Source organism: Terrapene carolina, unplaced genomic scaffold (assembly GCF_002925995.2).
Source record: "Terrapene carolina triunguis isolate 2854851 unplaced genomic scaffold, T_m_triunguis-2.0 Scaffold21, whole genome shotgun sequence".
Taxonomy (NCBI): domain Eukaryota; kingdom Metazoa; phylum Chordata; order Testudines; family Emydidae; genus Terrapene; species Terrapene triunguis.
In genome coordinates this window covers 31,204,068-31,210,817 of record NW_020664372.1, presented here as the reverse complement: position 1 = coordinate 31,210,817, position 6,750 = coordinate 31,204,068, and positions in this window count along the sequence as shown.

Sequence of the window (6,750 nt, the reverse complement as noted above, 5' to 3'; positions counted from 1 at the left end):
GGGGGGGGGCAGGGCAAAAGAAAAACCAAAAAAAACACCCCTTCCTCCACAAGCGCTGGAGGGAGGCCCCAGGAGACACAGGGGAAGCGCGGGGCCGGGGTGAGTGAGAGTCCGGCCTGGCCCCGAGTGCAGGCAGGACTCAGACGGGCGGTAGGGAGAGTAGGGGGGCGGCCCGCGGGGCCAGGCGGCGGCTGTTCTCCCCCCCTGGGCAGCGGGACTCGGGAGCAGCCGCTGCTGCAGCTCCCACTGCCACGGGGGGAGGAAGCGGCCGATGGCCAAACTGCTTCTTCAGTCAGCTGAGCTAACCCACCCGTTCTCAGGGCCAGTGCTGTGGAGAGAAGCATGGGTGCCAGTAACGATATACCTGTTCTATGTTCCAATATAAATTTTAGGAAAAGAACGCTTTCCCCTTTAATAAAAGAGTTACAGAAAATCTCTGTCAGAAAGATAGAAAACATTCAATTGATTTATATTGGGTCAGCCAAATTCTGCTTTCATTTATTTGGACAACCCTGCCACTGAAATCAATGGAAGACACGCACATATACATGAAAACAGAATCTGGTCAGCTGTGTTCATGAAGAAATAACATTAACATGAAGAAGTAATTTTGCTTTTCTCAATGTTGTAAACATACAGTATTGCCCACACTGCGATATTGGATGTTCTTCTTAATGGGCCCCCACTCCTGGAGTCAAGTGATTGCATGAACATCTCAGCTTTCATTTTTTTAAAAATGTTTTTATTTAAGCTCATGGTTGCAGAGAAGTGTTTGAAAACATTATCAGAGAAAACATTATCTGGCTCAAAACCCAGAAGGCAAACAAAAAGAATCCCACATATATTATTTTTATAAAACTCCCTGGCTTTTAAGTCAATCTGATGATTTTGGAGGAGGAAGGAGTGGTGGAGCCTGACTCGTGGCTTTTGAATGCTTCATGTTGGCAACACTGAAACAGTGCCATTGCAAAAACAATGGATTAATTGGCAAAATGCAGATTAGACATTAGATCTCTGTATCAATCCACCATGTCAGTAAAGTTACATTTTATATTAAACCTCTGTTCAAGTTAGTTGAGCGAATACAAAACCAGACCACAGAGACTGAGCTTAAATCGTCAGATTCAAGGGATTTTGGATGCTCTTTTATTCTGACCATTGAACTGTCAAAGTTAAATAAAATATGCTTTTTTTAGACTCATCAGTTGAGAGACTTTAAGGCCAGAAGAGATCATTGTGATCATCTAGTCTGACCTCCTGCACATCACAGGCCATGTTATTCCAACTTTACATTTGAATTTTAAACCTTTTGGAGTCAGGAAAAACCCTGGAAATTTAAGATGTTTGGAAGTTTGCAAAGCAATGAATGAGCACTTGCTGCTCTCAAGTACGGACAATGGGCAATGCCTTGTGATCGTACTGTTGCCCCTTTTAGCCTGTGCAGAGAGACAATATTTGGGGCCTTGCTGGCTTATTTGTTAGGAGGAGAAACAGATGATATGAGTCAGGTATTTCTTTGGTGAAATCATGTTTATTTACAAAGAATGTACACAATGTCCTGTTTCCCTGAACACAACAGAAACAAACAAGAGGAGGACGTTTCTTTGTTTACAATTCCAAGCCTGCTTTTCCAGCCAGTACTCTGCCCCAAAGCAGCCATCTCTTTCTTGGCTTCCTTCCACAGCCACGTTACCAGTGATTCTCCAGCTTTCGTCTGGCTTTTCTGAGTCTGACTGCTTTCTGCTGGCATCTTGCTTCTGACAACCACCCACACAGCTGTAATCCAACCACATCATCTTATGCATTTGCAATTGGTTCCCAGGTAAACGCCTCTTATTCTCTCTGAGTTAGGGCATAGCTACACTAGAGAGTTTCCAGTGGCGCAGGTGCATCGTTGTAAGCTCTCTAAGGCCTTGTCCACACTACATAGCTTTGTAAACAAAAGTCAGCGTTCGCTGACAAAACAGTGGCGGTGTACACACTGAAAGGCTCCTCCCGCCGATGTAACTCCCTTGCTACGCCAACAAAATAAAACCACCTCGATGAGAGGCAAAGAGCTTTCTGCGACGTAGATAGAGTGACGCAGTGTCAGTGTAGACACTGAGCTAGCTTATGTTGCCTTAACTGGCCTCCAGGAGGTGTCCTACGATGCCCATCATGACCACTCTGGGCAGCCATTTCCACTCTACTGCCCTGCAGGTACACAGGCATATGCCCCTCCCCCAGTTAAAGGCCTGGGAATTTTCAAAATTCCACTTCCTGTTTGCTCGACATGGACTGTTCACACAGCATCTTCCCAGCTGACCATAGCGGCTTTCTGCAACAGACGTGCTCCCGCATGGAGTACGCTGGAGCTGCTGGGTCTGTGGGGAGAATAGGTTGTGCAGTCGCAGCTTTGCTCCAGCTGTAGGAACTTTGATATCTACAGGCAGATTGCTCATGGCATGCAGGAGAAGCGACATGCAGCAGTGTCGTGCTAAGATCAAGGAGCTAAGACAGGCATTCCAGAAGGCAAGGGAGGCCACCCATTGCTCTGGTGCAGCACCGAAAACATGCCATTTCTGAGAGGAGCTGCACCCCATTCTCGATGGGCAACTCCACTGCCAAGAGTCCTAAGGATACTTTGCGGGGGACTGGAGGAAGTGGCCAACAGAGTCAACCCTGAGGACGAAGTGGTGGATGAGGAAGTGGAGTTGGAAGCAGATGTGGGCTATGCGATGCAGTCATCCGGTGGCGTGGCAAGCCAGGACCTATTTTTGACCCTGGAGGAGTCTAGCCAGTCCCAGCATTCTGGCTCAGGCACTCATGAAGCAGGAGAGGCAAGCTCTGGTAGGCACACATTTTGCTTTGATACTGCACAGTGATAGGAGATTGAGGTCTTATTTACTTTGTTATATGGTAGAGGAGGGTTAAAGGATAGAAATTAAGAACAGAACCTATGCAGCTATGCAGTGGGGGCCCACCGGAAAAGTTTGTTAATGCACACTGGTTTTTCCCAAGAATCCTCCATAAAGATCTGTAGGAAACTTTCATGTAGCTACTCTGCAATCCTCTGCCAAAGGTTCCTTGGCAGAGCTGCTTTGTTTCTCCCCTTACCCCGCTATAGGAAACTTTGCTGCTCCAACCGGCAATTATTTCTGCAGGGACCAACCGGCACACAGGCAAGCAGCGTACGGACCTGGTTTGAAGCTGCATGCATGCAGAAGATGCACTCTGGCATCCTAGGTTACCCTCAGGAGTGAGATATTGGGTTTGATTACTCCAGCCTGTGGAAAAGGGTACTAATATTCAAAATATTCTCCCTAGGTGCGTGTAGTGACCCTCTTCACAAGCCATGCAGACCCTTTGTCCCTTCTTGCCCATTCGCCCTTCCCAATCCCCACTTCCCCATCCTCCCACTGAACTCACCATATTTGGTACTCTCGCTGGCTGGTGGGCTAGCCAACGGACAGTGAGAAAGAGGTGTATGTGTAACTTTTGTCATTCATGGCTTTGAGTGCATGCTCAATACTATCTCTGTTCATTGTTCCTTTGGCTTATTCAGATGTGCCCTTGAGGACCAGCTCCTACACACTGGCAGAGCAACTTTGTCAGATAAGGAGACAAACTAGGAGGAGTAAGGAGGTTATGTTTCAAGAAGTGCTGCAGCCAACAGATACAGCAGATAGCAAGAATGTGGAGGGAGACAGTTAATGAAAAATTCAGGCTGTATAGCCTGGGAAGGAGACGGGACAGGAACGGATGATAGATGGACAGGAGTGGATGATAAAGCTACTGGACAGAGGTGCTCAAGTCCCTCATAGCATGGCAGTCTGAGTACATCAATGCCCGACTCCCCCTGCAGCCAATACAGAACGCCATTCCATGCCCTCGTCAAACTCCCCCAACACATCTGTCGCAGTACCCCTTGCCAGATGTGACATAAGGTTTCATGAGGCTCTGGACTAGCGACTTCCCCACCCCTTCTGCCTGCAGTCCCTCCCCATCCCGCCCCTTCTGCCTGCAGCCCTGCCCATGGCCCCACCCTGTTTTGTTCCTTCCCTTATTGGCCCCACCCTTGTTCCATCCACAGTCCCACCCCATTCTTCCCCACCCACTGCGGTCCCACAACCTGTTTTCTTCTTTCTTCCTCCCACCCCCCCTTGCAATCCAGCCCTAGAGTCTGGCACTGAGAGCCTTAACCAAGAGACTATTCCTCATTGCCATGTCCCCTGTTTGCAAAAATATGTGTTTTATCCTATAATTAAAAAAGCTCTCCAGACGACATAGCAGTGTCCACACTGGCGCTTATGTTGGTGCAATTTAGTCACTCAAGAGGGTGATTTATTCACACCCCCTGAGTGATATAAGTTGTGCCGACATAAGCTGTAGTGTGGACATAGCCTTAGTGCTTATTCAGGCCTTCCACGTGGCCAGTGTTTTGGCTTCTAGTGTTTCAGGTATCTCACTCCATAAAGGAAGTTAATTGCTTCTTTCATTTATCCAGACTGAAGACTGCTTAGCACACCCATCAGCTTCAATAGGGTCCGTGACTACCCTAGATCAAAGACACTTGCTGGCAGCTACCAACCCCTTCTAATATAACAGTATTTATTAATTCCCTAACAACAGGGCCCGCATTATTCTGCCACATGGGAGGAGCAACCCACCAAGATCACATGGGAATGAGGGAGGGCAGGAGCCTTTCTACACAGTCTCGGCATCTGCAGGTCTAGTGGGCTAAACCTTCTTCCTCTCCTGGCACAAACCTTGCCACCCCTCGACAGACCAATAAGGGGGACATAATGGTGAGTTGGAGTGGGCATGCGGGCCAAGAGTTACCCATAGAACAAACACTGACAGTAGCAGAGCTGACACAGTTTTTAAAGCATTCGGATACTCACACTTTTCTTCGATAGTTTCTTTTGTCTGCTTTGAAATGAATTGTCAAACACTGTGCAATGCTGTCTAATTTTACTATAACTTTTCAATATTTCTACAATCTCTCCAATGTTTTTTTTAATAACTTCCTGCTGCAATATTCTCCTAAAGCAACAGCATTTCAGCAGGACTATTTTCCTCTCTCCTGCATGGTGGAAGCATACGATTGATACAAAAACAGTCTTCCAGGCCCCAGTGCATTGCTACTAGGTCCCGCACTTGCAGTGGAGAGCTATAAATGACAGAAGAATGATCTTTCTATGACTTTGTCTACACATGCGGTGGCATGTAGGGTACGTATAGCTACATGCCCCAGTGAAAAGCAGGCTGCATCCGCACTCATGCAGTGTGTAACTACACATGGCAATGAAAGGCTCTGGTAGGGAGAAGGGGAAGGCAGCAAAGAAAGGCTCTGGCCGGGGAAGGCAGCAGGACACTGGACTGCTAAAAACACCAAAATAGATGTGGGAGGCACTGCCTGGGTGTATAGAAAGCCATGTGGGTATATCCCCTAGGGTTCAGGCACGTAGATCACTTTACTCATCTAAGCCAGTGGTCACCAACTGGTCGATCGCAATCGACTAATCAATCCTGGAGACTCTCCCAGTCGATCGCGATCTCCGGTGGCGCAGCAGGATGGATGCTAAGGCAGGCTCCCCGCCTGCCCCAGCCCCAAACCACTCCCAGAAGCAGCCAGCATGTCCCCACGGCCCCAGGGGAAGGGAGGGGGCAGGGGGTTTCTGCGCACTCCTCCTGCCTGCAAGCACCGCCCCTGCAGCTCCCATTGGCAAGGAACGGCGAACTGTGGCCAATGGGAGCTGCAGGGGTGGTGCCTGCAGAGAGGGGCAGCGCGCTGAGCCATGTGCCTCCCCTGGGGCCACAGGGGCATGTTGGCCCCTTCTGGGAGCGGCATGGGGCCAGGACAGGCAGGGAGCCTGCCTTAGCTCCACTGTGCCGCTGACTGGGAGCTGCCCAAGGTCAGTGCCACCTGGCGGGAGCCCACACCCCAACCCCTCTCCCAGAACCAGCACCCCATACCCACTCCTGCATCCTGAACCCCTTTCTGTACCCCAAGCCCCAGCACTGAGCCCCCTCCCAGAGCCAGCACCCCATATCCCCTCCTACACCCCATACCTCCTCCTGCAACCCAAACCCTGTCCCAGCCCTGGCCCCCTCCCAGAGCCAGCACTCTGTACCCCCTTTTGCACCCCAACACTCTGTCCCAACCCAGAGCCCCCTCCTGCACCCAAACTCCCCCACAGAGCTTGCACCCCTCATCCCATCCTACACCCCATCCCCCTGTCCCAGGCTCAGCCCGGAGCCCCTTCCCAGCCCCAGTCCAGAGCCCGCACCCAACCCCCTGCCCCAGCCCGGTGACAGTCAGTGAGGGTGGGGGAGGAGGAGAGCGAGCGATGGGGGAGGATGGAGTGAGTGGGGTGGGGCTTTGGGGAAGGGTAGATCCTGGGTTGCCCTTAAATTCAAAAAGTGATCTTGGGCGTAAAAAGGTTGGAGACCAGTGGTCTAAGCTGTGCCTCCTCGTCTACACTGCTATTTATACCTGTGCCAGGGGGGTGTGCAGTGTCGGTAGTATACATGCCACTGTAAGTGTATACGTACCCTATATTCAGCTGATGGCTGTACTCCTCTCTCCTGTCTTTCCTTTCCTCAGCTCTTCTTGTATAGTCTCAGACTCTGCCATGTTATTAAAGAAAATTGGTTTCAGAACAACAAATGCCGTTTTACTATTTTATTTTGAAAACAGGCCTCTCTGTGTAGAAAAAGGCCAAAATCAACTTTTCTGAAAGTGTTCCTGCCAGAATAATAATTTTT